This window comes from Rana temporaria, chromosome 10 (genome assembly GCF_905171775.1).
Source record: "Rana temporaria chromosome 10, aRanTem1.1, whole genome shotgun sequence".
Lineage (NCBI taxonomy): Eukaryota > Metazoa > Chordata > Amphibia > Anura > Ranidae > Rana > Rana temporaria.
This window is the reverse complement of record NC_053498.1, coordinates 34,999,138-35,014,794: the sequence shown is the minus strand read 5'-3', so window position 1 is coordinate 35,014,794 and position 15,657 is coordinate 34,999,138.

Below are 15,657 nucleotides of genomic sequence, written 5' to 3'. Positions count from 1 at the left end.
ACATCCTTCTCACCATCACCGGAGTCCTCCCTTTTGTTGCCAAACTCACCTGAACGACATTTTCCTTGTTTAAAACATCTGGACAGGGTGTGCGTTCCCCCGCACCCGGAACACTCGTGCTTGAACCTGCATGTTGACCCAAACTTGCAGCTACCGGCATTATATTGCCAACACACCCCTTTTGTTTTACTGGCCGGCTGTTCAGAGGAAGACGATCCGCCGGCCCCTCCCTGAAAAAACTGATTCGGGGCCCTGGCCGAAGTCATGAGACGGACCCACAAATTTATGTCTTTGTGATCCCACCTCAAGTCCGGTCGCATTGCCATCCGCTGCCTAAATTGCTCGTCGTATCTAAGCCAAGCAGTACCACCATAAACCCTGTAAGCCTCCCCTATGGAGTCCTGGTACCCAAAAAGTGCAGCCCCGCACTCTGGCTTTTTAGTACTAATCACACTGGCCAAAATACCAAACGCCTGCAACCAATTAGAGAAAGTACGCGGGATCAGCCGATACCTACGCTTTTCTTCATCATCTTTTTTGTAGTCGTCCGGCTTGACCCTATCCAGGTTGAACTTTTCCAACAGCAACAACGAAAATATCTCAATGTACTCACCTTTACCAATTTTCTCGCGTACCTCCGCCTTCAAGTGAGTCCCCAACGGACCCTCGAAGCATACGTATACTTCGCATTTAGCAGCATCAGCCAACCTCACCACGTCCTGCCTTTCCACCGTGGCCTTGCTCCCCTCCTCCCCCGTTTTCTTTGCGCTATCCCCCACCGCGGGGGGGGACAACCGGCGCAGAGGGTGCCACCACCCCAGCCTCAGGTACACTTACCACTACGCTCGTCTGCGGGGAACCCCATGCAGCCGCCGGACCAGCCCCGCTCCCTCCCTGCGCGAAACGGCTGACCAGCTCCTTTATCCCCGCCAAATAAACCTTAAAACCAGCCTCCTCCCCCTTGGACCCCTCAGTCCCTGACCTGTCCTGGCTACCACCAGTAACCCCCCTTACAGACATGTTAGTAGCAGTAACAGTATGTGTGGACTTACCGGGCTGCCTGGGGAGAGACCCCCCAGCCGACCATCCCGATTCCTTTGCCGCCGACCTCGCTGGGATGACCCGCTCCTCCTCAGATCCGGACAAATCGCCCTCCGACCTGTCTGCGACCGGCTCTCCATCAGATGAAAACCCCCCAGGGGAAGGATCCCTGGGAGGCGAGGGTCCTGCCGACTCCTGGCTCCGCCTCCTAGCAGGAGACCTGCCAACCGATTTCCTCGGTGCTTTCCCCGGAACGGGGGGCTCTCTCCAGCCCTGCTGCACTCACTCTGTCCCGCCGCTCTGGAGGCCTCCCCATCCCTCTGGTGCTGAGTCCCGGCCGAGGAGGTAGTTGGCCCGGGGACCGCCACCCTCGATTCAGGCTGCCGAGGCCCCCCCACGTGATCCGCCGTGTGGTGGGAGGCGCTCCGATTTCATCTGCCGAACGGGCGAATCGGCCGCTCCGGAGCTCCCGGACCGGCCGCCCGTAGAGCTGCTTTGGGGCTGGGGATTCCTTCCGGGGCCCCCCTCCCCCCGCAGCAGCGTTCCTTCACTTGGCGGGGGGCCCGAAGTGGCCCGAGAGGCGGGATTCCCTGAGCATCGCGCGGCTCTGGGAGAGAGGTCAGGGGAGAAGCGCTCAGGCGGCTTAGAGCGCCTAGCTCGCGCTGACTCTCTCCCCCTAGTTTGCGGACCTACCGCTGGCTGGTCAATGATCGGGCCCAGGTTCTGCTGAACCCAATTCTGTCCTCTGGCTGAGGCCTCGGCCCTGAGCTCTGCTAACAGCTCCTCAATCCTGGACATCTCACTGAAATTTCCCTGGGGATGTGTTACAGCGGTGGGAGGGATCAACTCTTTTAACTGACCTGTCCCCCCCTCCCACTTTGCTCCTGCCAATCCACATCCCTCTCTCTTTCATTCCCATCTTAACCTAGTCATGCCAGCCCTCCGCCTATGGCATTCTTTCTCTTAGCTCCGGGCTTTTCTGGATCAGCAGCGAGCTGGAACAGGGTGAGACAAGCCGGGTTAGATACAAATGCAGTTCAGAGCAAAGCAGCAGGCAGTAGCAGGGTCAGACAAGCCGAGTCGGAGCAGGGAATCAGGTAGTTAAACACAGCAGGCTGGAGTGTGGTCAGATAAACAGGCAGGGTCTGGCAGCAGGTAAACAACAGAAGATTAAGCAGGGTCAAAGTCAAGCCGAAGGTCAGGATTGGAGATAACGGGTGGTCAAGCAGAGCCGGGTCAGTACAAGTAGTAGGCAACAGGTTCACAGGTTACTGGGTACAGAGCTGCAGATCAAACAGTAATGTACCAGTGCAGCTGCTGTCCTTTTAAAGGCCCATTGGCGCTAAGTAGAGCTAATGTGCGCGCCAGTCACGCATAGGTGCCGTTGTCCAGTCTGTATAGGAATGCATGTGTGCATGCCCTTGTTCTGTTCCAGCAGGTTCCTGACATTGCCCCTTCCCCAAGGGGCTGCCTCTGGATGCCTAACCGGGCTCTTTTCTGCGGATGGGCAAGAACCCCGTACCCCGTCCCTTTAATTAAGAATTGAGTTTGCCCTTGCCGTTTCCTACAATCAAGGATGGCCTCCACCACGTATTCCTCCACAAACTGGTTCTGGTGGTATAGCTCACCTGTCAGGAAAGGGGTCAGGTACTGCAGGCTTCAATAATGAGACATGGAATACTGGGTGAATTTTTAAAGAGTCAGGCCAAACTGAGATTATTTGTAGATAGCCATACCCGATCACGCGGTTGAAGGTCCAATTCCCCTCTACTCTTCTTGTCAAAGGCTTTCTTACTGTCCACTGTGGCCTTGGTTACTGCTTCCTGCAACACCCGGTTGTTGCGGCTGAGGAAATCCACTGTACTCTGTACTGCCGGATCTGGAGACTCTGGAAGAAAGTGAGGTAAAAATGTTAAATGAAAGCCATAATTAACAAAGAAGGCGGATTGCCTAGTGGCCGAATGGCTGGCATTATTGTAAGCAAACTTTGCTATGGGTAGAAAGGACATCCAATCATCCTGTACAAAGGACGTGAAACATCTGATATGTTGCTCAAGAGTCTGATTTGTCCTTTCTGTTTGCCCGTTGGTTTGAGGGTGATAAGGACAGAGCAAGTAAAATTTTCAAAATCCCACACAAAGCTCTCCAGAAGCAAGAAGTAAACTGGACTCCCCTATCCGACACAATGTTTGAAGGGACTCCATTTAATCTGACAATTTCCTTGATAAATACACGGGCAGTCTCTGTAGCGGATGGGATACCATTTAGTGGCAGGAAATGGGCCATTTTAGACAGATGGTCTACAACCACAAACATTGCTGTACACCCCTTGGAATGTGGCAGTTCCACTATAAAGTCCATAGCGATCATTTTCCATGGCCTATCAGGCACAAGTAAGGGTTTCAGTAGCCGCCAGGCTCGATTTCTTGTAGTTTTGTTTTGGGTACAGACAGGGCATGAACTGACATATGACTTGCAGAACTCCTCCAGACCCGGCCACCAGAATGTGCGCCGTACCAGTTCATGAGTCTTGCAGACTCCAAAGTGACCTGCCAGCGGGTGATCGTGGAGAAGTTTTAGTACCTCAACCCGAGTGTTTCCCGGAACAAAAATTTGGCTCCCCCTCCAGAATTATCCGTCTCTGGATGTCAAGGCGGCACCAGGGGATTTAGAAGAGTCTGTGGATGCTTCCTTAATTCGGGAGAGCAGGTCAGTCTGTAGAAGTAGAAAATGACCTGCGGGTAAGATGGTGTCGGGAACAGATAGATCCTTGGGGTTGTCGTGCATACGTGACAGCGCATCTGGCTTGATGTTTTTTGTCGACCCCGGCCGGTAGGTCATGTGAAAGCCAAGGTTTCAGCCACCTAGCGGACATTAGGTACTCTAAGTTTTTGTGGTCAGTGTAAATAAGTACTGGATGGGCAGCGCCCTCCAACAAGTATCTCCATTCCTCCAAGACAACCTTGATGGCGAGTAACTCCCGATCACCAACATTGTAATTTCTTTCCGCAGAGGAGAGCTTCCGGGAAAAAAACCCTACAGGGTGCATTAGGTCCTTACTACCTTGGCGATGGGAAATGACTGCCCTAACTGCTATTTCGGACGCATCTACTTCGAGTATGTAAGGCAGTGCAGGATCAGGATGGCTGAGAATTGGAGCTGAGGTAAAACGTGTCTTGAAGGCTCTTTGGGCCTCAGGGTTCCAATGAAAATTTAAGTTCTGCTTGGTTAGTTGTGTGATGGGTGTGATTATTGCGGAGAATCCTTTAATGAATGTTCTGTAGAAATTTGCAAAGTCCACAAAACTTTGCACTGCACCCAGGCACCGCAGAGCAGGGGGCGCCAAAGTGCCAGTGCCCGCGGCGCTGTGTATATTAGCACTATTCCCCGCCCCTGGCGTGCCCGCGGCAGTGTGCATATTCCCCGCCCCCCGGCGCACTCGCGGCAGTGTGCAAAAAAATATAGCTAATTAGCTAGCTTCATCTTGCATATTGGCCGCCCGCCCCCCGATCGCCTCCTTGCTTGGCTGCTGCACATCTCTCGCCTGGCGCCCGCTGTATATTTCGTATGAGGAGGAGGTAGGCTAGGTCTGCCTCACCTCCTCCCCATGTTCCCTGTGTGCCCACCCACAACCCCTTTGTGCAGCCAATCTGTGCCTGGGAAGGGGATGTGGGTGGGAGATTTCATACCAGTCAGCTGCCAGCCAGTGATCCTGCATAATGTCGCTGCCCTGCCTGTGCCTCTGAAGACAATGCAGCCTGGGTGAGTGATCTCTCCTCTCTCTCTTCTCTAAATATGCCAAAGTCTTCCAGGCTTCCATGTATAGTCTTCCATGTGCCATAGCCTTCCATGTGCCATAGCTTTCCAGCCTTCCATGTGCCATATTCTTCCAGCCTTCCATGTGCCATAGTCTTCCAGCCTTCCATGTGCCATAGCTTTTTAGCCTTCCATGTGTCATAGCCTTCCAGCCTTCCATGTTCCAAAGCCTCCCAGCCTTCCATGTGCCATAGTCTTCCAGCCTTCCATGTGCCATAGCCTTCCATATTCCACAACCATAGTTTTCCAGCCTTCCATGTGCCATAGTTTTCCAGCCTTCCATGTCCCATAGTCCCGGTGATACGGTTACTGCAGTATCTGGTTTTAGCGTGTCTTCGTCTCAATGTCTACTTGTATTCTGTGCATATTCCTGGGGTGGCGAATTCAGTGGCTGACGCCCTTTCCTGCTTTCAGTTGGACAGGTTTCGGGAGTTGGTGCCGGGAGCGGAGCAACACGGAACCCCTTGTTCTCCTCATCTCTGGCGGGTTGCGTTGGAATCACCTCAGTTTTGATTCGGAATTCCTTGAGCGAGTCGACTTGGTCATTCTACTCTAAGGGTTGGAGGGAGTGGGGGCTTTGTTGCAGCGGGTGGGTTCGGAGGGCAGCAGCGGGGAGTTTTGCCAGCTGGTTATCTACTTTGTATGCTTGGGTTTTACGGAAGGGGTGTCCATTTCGGCCATGCGCTGGAAGTTGGCGGGCCTGGCATTTTGGTTGAAAATCCGGAGCATGCCGGATTTTACCAAGGACTTCTTGGTCAAACAGGGGGCCCGGCAGCCGGACCGCCGCCGGCCTATCACTTTTGATATTTTGCAGACGTTGTTTTTGCAGACGTCTGCGGTGTGCACATCCTTTTTTGAGACGTTGCTGTTCAGAGCGGCTTTTGCCCTTGCCTTTTATGGAGCCCTTAGAGTGGGGGAATTGGTTAGTCCTTCAAAAGCGGCTCATGGAGGGTTGTCGGCAACAGACGTTCGCTGGGATGGGGAGTTGGTCAGACTTTTCATCCGGCGGTCCAAGACGGATCAGGCTGGTAGGGGGGCACATGTGTACTTGCTCCGGGTGACGGGCTCTGACATTTTCCCGGTAGCGGTGGCGGGTGATTATTTGGGTATCAGGTTCCTTCTTGGTACATGACGATGGTGCGGCATTGTTTACCTTTCAGTTTGTTTCGGTCATGCGGCGCTGCCTCTCTGCAGCAGGAATTGCGGCTCGCAGTTTCTCCTCACATTCCTTTCGAATCGGGGCATCTACTGAGGCCGCCCGGTGGGGTTTGGATGCTGCGGTGGTCAAACGCATTGGCAGATGGGAGTCGGACAGGTTCAAGCTTTATGTCCGCCCTCATCTGGTTTAGTACATAAAGGGTGGCTGGGTGGTGTTTTTTGTGTTTTTTTCTTGTATACTTTTCACTTTTGTTACTGTGTGTTATGCTGCAATGGTAGTGAGTGTGTTATGTTGGCCGTTTTTTTTCTTTCAGATCACGTTTGCCTAGTGTGGATCTTGGGGCATTCGTTTGTTCACTGAGGGGCTAAGAGGGCGGACGTCAGGCCTGTCAGGTGGTTAGGTATTCCAGGGCTGTTGTGGAGCAGGGTGGTCCCGGAAGTTAACAGGGCCGCTAGATGGGCTAGCTAGGCCCCCGGAAGTCCTGGTCCTGCATGCAGGTGGCAACGACCTGGGTGTTCGGTCCAGCAGACATTTCATTCGGGAAGTCAAGTTGGACGTTCTTAGGCTGCAGGCCGCCTTTCCCCGTATGGTGGTGGTGTGGTGGATATGGTGGCGCGCACCGCTTGGCGTCATGCCAGGTCGGTGTCCAAGCTTAACAGGGCTGGGGTAAAAGCTAACAAGGAGGTTGGGAATTTTGTGGCTCGCACTGGGTGGTTGGTGGTCCAGCATCGGGAGCTTGAGGTGGACACGTCGGACACTCCGCGCTGATGGGGTGCATCTGAATTCAGTGGGCATGGACCTGTGGACTGTTTGCAGGAGGGCATTTAAAGAGCGGTTTGTTTTTGGCGGGGTGCAGACCTGTAGATTGGGTCTTTGGAGGCATTGTTAAACAGGCTTATGGAATTTGATGGGTGGGGACACATCTGAGGTATGAGTCCCTGGTGAATACCAGTTATGTGGATTAACTGGGAAGGGAAGGGTATATCTGCTGAAGCTGGTCGCCCCCGAGTCGTGCAATGCGGCAGGGACCAGGTAGTGTTAAAGCAGATATAAGGTTAAAAAGATTTCTAGGTAGTGCCTCCAAATATCGGCAGCCAAATAAGAGTATGCTTTGTTTTTGGTTATATTGTTAAATTATTTTATTTTAATAAAGGGGCCGTACAACGGCCAGTTTTTTCCCAACCTTTGGTGTCAGTCTATTTTTGATAAGTTATAGTGGGTGTATATATGTGGGGTGGTCTAGGAGGTTTCAGTGGGGCCAGGTAAAGTATGGGTTACCTTTTCAAGGAAGCCCGGAGAAAAAGACAGACAGCACTAAGTGCAGGGCGGCATGAGAAGGTGCCCAGCAGCCTGGGTTAGTGGGGGTTAATCTTTCAAGCGGGATGCAGGGGATTGGCCGGCCATGGCTGGGAGGCTGGGCAGTGTGGGGGGTCACAGGGCACGCAGCAGCTTCCGGTCAGCACACAAGGAGGAGAAATTTTCCCGTCCGCCCTACAGTTTGGTAGTTTGGGTAGTGTGTGTGGTTGTCCTTTATTTAGATGTTTTCGGTTATATGGGATGTGGTTGGGTCTTTGGAGGCATTGTTAAACAGGCTTATGGATTTTGATGGGTGGGGACACATCTGAGGTATGGGTCCCCGGTGAATACCAGTTATGTGGATTAACTGGGAAGGGTATATCTGCTGAAGCTGGTCGTTCTGAGTCGGTGCAATGCGGCAGGGACCAGGTAGTGTTTAGGCAGATATAAGGTTAAAAAGATTTCTAGGTAGTGCCTCCAAGGATCGGCAGCCAAATAAGAGTATGCTTTGCTTTTGGTTATATTGTTAAATTATTTTATTTTAATAAAGGGGCCGTACAACGGCCAGTTTTTTCCCAACCTTTGGTGTCAGTCTATTTTTGATAAGTTATAGTGGGTGTATATATGTGGGGTGGTCTAGGAGGTTTCAGTGGGGCCAGGTAAAGTATGGGTTACCTTTTCATGTCTTGTACCTGTTCCCTTTGTTTCAGATTTTAGTCCTGATTTCCCCCTTCCTTGCTTCTCCAATATTCCTTGTTATCTGTGTTCCTCATTTTGTATATGTTGTAATATAGTTTGGTTGCTAGGTATTTTGTCACTTATTTTATTGTTCACTTGTATCTTTATGTTTGCTATGCTTCTTGTTTGCTGGTGTTTGAAAGGATTTTGGTTTCACTGTAAATAAATATTACTTAACCACTTAAGGACCGCCTAACGCAGATATACTTAGGAAGAATGGCATGGCTGGGCACAGGCACGTACCTGTACGTCGCCTTTTAAGAGCCCAGTCGTGGTCCGAAGCTCCGTAACCACGCCTGCGGTACCCACGGACCCGATCGCCGCCGGGTCACAGGAGCTGAAGAACGTGGAGAGCTGTGTGTAAACACACCTTCCCCATTCTTCTGTGTGGTAGTGTCAGTGATCTTTTGTTCCCATGACCCAAGAGGAGGGTGTAGGGGGGAGCAGTGGCTATGGAGGACAGAGCAGTGAATGGAATCTGGACCCATCTGGACCCATCATTACTGTAGGTAAGGGCGTACTTGCACATTATGGTAACACCCTGAAAAAAGGTTGCTGCTAAATGCAAACTCTACAAAGGAACAAGGGCCCAGATTCACGTAGATCGGCGCAAAAATGTGCGGGCGTAACGTATCTCATTTACGTTGCGCCTACGCAACTTACATGGGCAAGTGCTGTATTCTCAAAGCACTTGCTCCGTAAGTTGCGGCGGCGTAGCGTAAATCACCCGGCTGAATTCAAATTCGGCGGGTAGGGGGCGTGTATCATTTAAATGAAGCGCGTTCCCGCACCGAACGAACTGCGAATGCGCCATCCATCAAATCTCCCAGTGTGCATTGCTCTAAATAATGTCGCAAGGACGTCATTGGTCTCGACATGAACGTAAATGACGTCCAGCCCCATTCACGGACGGCTTACGCAAACGACGTAACTTTTTAATTTTTCGACACGGGAACGATGGCCATACTTAACATTGGCTGCCCCTCATATAGCAGGGGCAACTTTACGCCGGGAAAAGCCTAACGTAAACGTCGTAACTTTACTGCATCGGTCGCGCGTACGTTCGGGAATTTGCGTATCTAGCTAATTTGCATACTCGACGCTGATTTCGACGGAAGCGCCACCTAGCGGACAAAAAAAAATGCACTTAAGATCCGACGGCGTAAGAGACTTACGCCTGTCGGATCTAATGGATATCTATGCGTAACTGATTCTAAGAATCAGTCGCATAGATACGATGGGTCAGATTAGGACTTACGATGGCGTACATGGCGCTGCGCCGTCGTAAGTCCTTTAAGAATCTGGGCCAAGGTCTTTACATAGTTAATTTAATATTCGTTTTTTTTTTATTATTATTATTATTATTATTATTATTATTATTATTATAGTTAGGTCTAAAACAACACACAAAAAAATCTACTTTTTTTCCAAGGACATATAAAATACTGCAAATTAATATTTAGTATTTTTTTTTTCAGCCACCATGTACAGCTTTCACACTTTCACATGTGTTATCGGCTGTATCTGCTTTGCTTAAAAACACGTGTTTACATAACTCAGTGGCTCAAGCTAAAATTTACATGTAGCGCCTGGTTACTTCTAAGAACCGGTGCTAATTTAAATTTAGAGGGTGTCAGAGAGTTGGTTAGCTTTGACCAGGCTGATTTGTTTGAATTTGGGTCGTATCTCAGTTGAGAATCTGGGCCTATGTAACCATGTAACAATTTTGCTGCTCTTCTACAGCTGCTGCAAACCACATTTTAGAGAGAATGGTAATCCAAATATAAGAAGCTCCCACCATAATTCTTTAGAAAACCCACAATCTTCTATGACATCAATGTCATGGGTCCACCCTGTTTTAAATGTTTATTTGAATAACAAAAATGTAAGTTTACCAAATAATTAACCTAAAACCATTATAGTTCCACTTTAATTTTTTTTTTTTTTTTCACATGTATATCCAGTAAATAAACAAAAATAATATTTAAAAGACTACTGTTCCCTGTTAGTCTTTGCTGCGATTAAGGACTACTGACAGCCTGAGGCGAATAAGCAGTTTGTGCTTCCTGTGCTAGGAAATGTGCTAGCATTGCAGGGGGTGGGTTGTCTCCATCACTTGCCTGCATGGAGGTCTGATTTCCAGTGACAGTCTCTGGTTCTGAAAGTTATGCCATTAAATCTCACCTCCCCTCCCAGTTGGATTATAGAAGTTTCAAACAGAAAATGCAAAATATGTTTTGGAAAGAAACTATGAAGGTTTGGGTTTTTTATTCTAGGTTTATAGGTTTTGAACCTCTTCTGGTCTGCAATATGTATTACGTTCATAAATGCCCTACCTTCGATATCTAGTACAGCTACCTATTAATCACTATTTTGTTCCCCACTGAGGATTGGGAACCAACCACAGTGGCAGGGCTTATGCCGCGTACACACGATCGGTTCAACCGATGAGAATGGTCTGATGGAACGTTTTCATCGGTCAAAACCGATCGTGTGTGGGCGCCATCGGTTATTTAACCATCAGTTAAAAAAAAGCCAACTTGTTTTAAATTTAACCGATGGATTCCTAATCAATGGGAAAAAAAACAATCGTTAGTAGGCACAACCATCAGTTAAAAATCTGTGCATGCTCAGAATCAAGTCGACGCATGCTTGGAAGCATTGAACTTCGTTTTGTTCAGCACGTCGTTGTGTTTTACATCACCGCGTTCTGACACAATCGTTTTTTTAACCGATGGTGTGTAGGCGCCATTGGTTCTGGGTCTTGTTTGTCCAGTGTGGCACCCACCTTTAGGGTGACCACATCACGGCGCCCCAGCGTTATGGCCTACCTGGCCGGGGCGTGCGTGCCATGTGGTGTTCCTGGTTCCAGGGCCATGTTGGCCCGGAGCATCTGAGCAGCCATGGGGACCCAGTGAGCGACTGAGGAGCGCCAATGAGAGGCTGGCGGTCCAAAAGGATTTTGACAAATCAGCGGGTATCAAGGTAGCCTGACACTGAAGGATTGATCACCTGTCAGTCGGTACCTGGGCGACATTAAGAAGGAGATCCAGGCATAATTTATCTAAGGAGGATTGCCTCCGTAACTGCAACCAGAGAGGGCCCGTGGCAGAGGCGTCTCCCTGGCGTTCACCAAGGAGGATCTGTGGCAGAGACTTTTCCTCAAGTTCAAGTTCACTAAGGAGGGTCTGTGGCAGGGACTTTATCCTACAGTTGTTCGAGTGATACTCCGGCTGCCAGGTCAGTGAGAGAGGCCTGTCAGGGTACACTAAACCCACTCAGGCAGGAGTGGCACGGAAAGTGTTACATATGGGAACAGGACTGTTCCAAATACTACGCCTGAATCTGCTGTTCTCCGTCTTCCTGCAAACTCTATCCCTTTCATCACCAGTTAATTTTTTTTACCCGGCTGGGTAATAACGAGCACAGCAAAGACACTTGTTGCGGACATTCTTTTATTACTGCTATATGCACCATTCACCCCTGGGAATTCGGAAGAGCCACGAGGTAAATGTGCCACCCAAAACAACCAGCAGCTCCTCCGGGGGTAGCGCTACACCTGCATCAGACCAACGCTGTGACTGGTTGATATTTAAAGCGGGGGTTCACCCTAGAACAAAATTGTCTACCATGCCATCCAGCATACTAGCGTCAGCTACAGTATGCCTTTATTTTTTATTTTTTTTCGCTGTTCTCACAGTTTAATCCATTAGTTAAGTTTCAGTAGGCGTTCCTATGAAGAGGGAGTAACATGATTGACGGCCGGCTATGGCGCGTCACGCTTCCCGAAAATAGTCGAAATAGGACTTGGCTCTTCACGGCGCCTGCGCAGTCGGCTCCTAGTCTGTGCGCAGGCGCCGTATAGCGCCGTGAAGAGCCGAGTCCTACTCCGGCTATTTTCGGGAAGCGTGACGCGCCATAGTCGGCCGTCAATCATGTTCCCCTCTTCATAGGAACGCCCATTCCCCGCGGGGACTCTGAAACAAAACTAATGGATTAAACTGTGAGTACAGCGCAAAAAAATAAAATAAAGGCATACTGTAGCTGACGCTAGTATGCTGGATGGCATGGTAGAAAGTTGTTTTTTAGGGTGAACCTCCGCTTTAAGTGTAGGAAACAAATCAACTATTTTTTATGGATATTTATTTTTTAAAAAACTTTAGGGCCCATTCACATCACTGCATTGCAGTATCATATCAACCTAAATAACACCCCAACACACCCAGGCAGCACAGTGCATGTACTTGCAGTTTATTGCACCGCAATGTAGAGATGTAAATCATCTGTGTGTTGTGTTGCGCTGCTGTCCATTTAAAATTAACAGGCTGCTTTCACACAAGGTAACGTCAAATACTGCACAGTGGTAAAGCATTGAGTCTGAATGATACCAAGGTATTCTTAAACAATCTGCATTTCTTTCAATCCATTGTTAATTGTTCTACTGACAATATAGCGTTAAAGTGAGTGACGGGTATGCTGCAGTAGCAAGCAAGTAATGAGGTATGGCTCATCTATGAAAGAAAATTGGGTTTAGCCGGGGATGAGCCTTGGAAGGATCTTCCGGAGGCCTGGCACTGACAGAGTTAACCATGTCTGCAGGACGTCTTTAAAGCCTGCTACTGCAATGCACAGCACACTGATATTAGCCTATAATAGTACTGCATTGCTTGCTCCACAAGCTGCCTTCTGTAGCATCACTGCAGTCTTCTGCCTTACACCAACTTAGGCTGATGATGTTACCGCACTTTAATAAAGCTCAATATATACATTGATAATGCATGTACAACTGTAACCTTTTAGTACCGAGATGTCAGGTGATCCATTGGTTTACCTATAATATTTTTCGACTGTATTACCATCATGTATTTACATCAGTGTTTTCTTCATAATACATCCATTCAAGTGTTTCTTCAGATTTGGAATTCTGTTCATTCATCTATTCACAAATCTCTCCGCCTTCTTAAACATAGAGGCTATGGCCCAGTTTTACAGAGAGCGGGCGCACATTACGCCGCCGTAGCGCAAATAAAATACGCTACTCTGACGCAGCGCAGAGAGGCAAGCATGGAATTCACAAAGCCAGTGCTGCCCAAACTGCGCTGGGTTTCGAAGGCGTAAGTCGGCGTAGGTGAAAGTGGGCGTGAGCCATGCAAATGAGGCGTGACCCCATGCAAATGATGGGCCGAGCGCCAGACAGATACGTATCACCAACTGTGCATGCGCCGAGACGAGGACGCATCCCTCTGCGCATGCTCATAACCACGTCGGAACAACTTCCTAAAATACGCCGGATCACTGCCTACAGTGTGAACGTAACCTACGCCCAGCCACACACACGTCCAACGTAAACTCCGTAAAATACGCCGGCTTGTGTTCCCTGGTGCAGACCTTTGCATGTCTGCTGCTGGGTTACACCTCCTTTATGGGCAGAGACGTATCTAGTGAAAATGGCGCCTATGGCAAGCACTGAAACTGCGCCCCTGTCAAAACATTTGAAAACTTTCAGATAACCAGGGACAGAGAGGCACACAGTGCGACGAGGACAGAGAGGCACACTGGGGACCACTGGCGGCTGGTGCTGAAAATTTGGGGGGGAGGGGCGCAAACAAACTGAAAAAAAAAAATCAATTGCAGCCACTGTGACAATCAAACGCAGCCACTGTGCCATTAATGGCCAGTCATCGGCCATCATGGGGGCACCTGTCACTCCCCTCCCCAGGCCAAGTAGCAATATTAGCAATTGCTGTGCCAGCGCCGCGCTTCAGCAGGCCGGCCGCGATGCCGGGAGCTACATTAGTGCGGGAGGCAGCCACAGGAGGATGGGTGTTTTTTTTTTTCGTGCGGGGGGTAGCTTTTTGCCGCCCGCCCTCCCCATGGCACCCATGGCATTTGCCATGGGTGCCATACCCTAGATACGCCACTGTTTATGGGGCTTAACTTTACGCCGGACGTACAACTTACGCGCACATCGGGTAGCCTGCGTCGGGCATACGTACCTTCGTGAATCGCCGTATTTTCCTCATTTGCATATTTGAATAGAAAATCAATGGGAGCGCCACATGCGTCCAGCCTAAATATGCGCCCACGCTACACCGGCGTAGGCAAGTTACGTAGGCGGGATGAAGCCTGTTTTTAGGCGTATCTTAGTTTGTGGGTCCGGCGCACAGATACGACGGCGCACATTTGCACTTACGCGGCGTATCTTGAGATACATCGGCGCAAGTGCAGTGCTTTGTGAATCTGGGCCATAAAGTTTAACACCAACACTTACTAGGCAAATCACATATTTGTAGTTTATTTATATATTATAGGTATTTTCAGGGATGCTGTTAGAAATCATGGGGCCCCGTACAGCCTACCTGACAGACCCCCAAACCCCCAAAGCATGTTGGTGCAGGTGTACAGCACCAAACACGTACAGTGTGCATTTGGGCCTCTTACCTGCACCTGCATACCTGTCAAATTAGAACCTGTGGCTGTGTTTATACAGCCGCTGAGTCCCCATAAAGTAACAGGTGGCTCTGGCCGCGTACACACGGTCGGACAGAATGGTCCGACGGGCCATTTCCATCGGTTCATCGCTGAAATGGCCTGATGGTCTGATGTGTGTACACACCATCGTTCCAAAAACCGATCGGGTCAGAACGTGGTGATGTCAAACACACGACGTGCTGAATAAAACGAAGTTCAATGCTTCCAAGCATGCGTCGACCTGATTCTGAGCATGCGCAGGTTTTGAACCGATGCTTTTGTGTACTAACCATCGTTTTGGACCGATCGGGCAGCGGTCCATCGGTTCGGTTTTGAAGCATGTTTTAAAATTTTGGACCGAAGGAAAACAGAGCGATGGGCTATTCACACGGTCGGTTTGGACCGATGAAACTGAACCTCGGTCCATTCTCATCGGTTTTGTCCGACCGTGTGTATGCGGCCTCTGGCTGCTTGATCAAACCATTCATTCACACATCCAGAGTACCAAGAGATCGAGGACATAGATTCCTCAATTTTTTCTTCTGCCGCTTCAGCTGCACTGCAGAATAAATGAACAGGAAGCGGTCTGTACAGAAGCTTCTTGTTTATTCACAAACTGAAGCATAATAAACACAGTTCACATACCCATTGCTTACTGTGTTAATTTAATGGTTGTGATTAAGGGGGAGTCACAGGGGAGAGGCTCCAGTAATTGCTCCCCACCCTCTTGGTTTAGTGAAATGCCATGAAGCTATATGGGCCCCTCATTGAGCCTGGGTCCCCTACAGGAGGATAGGTGCTACCCCCTTATCAGCGGTCCTGGGTATTTATACAGCATCAGCAATTTTTGCAGCACGTTACAAACTGACGATTAACATGCAGACACTGTCCGGCCCGGGACTCCAACCAGGTAACCCAGTGTTGCAAAGCAAAAGTGCTAGCCACTAAGCATACTAACATAATGTAAAGTTGAATTCCAGGTATGCCAATTTTTACACTGGTCTAGCTTGGACCAATGTAAGTATGTATGTGCCATATCTGTGAGATCCCAGTGAAATATGGAAATCACTGAAGTAGGCACCACTACTCCAGTGATCTCTACTAGCTTCTGGGTCCTTGACCAATTGACTGTCCTG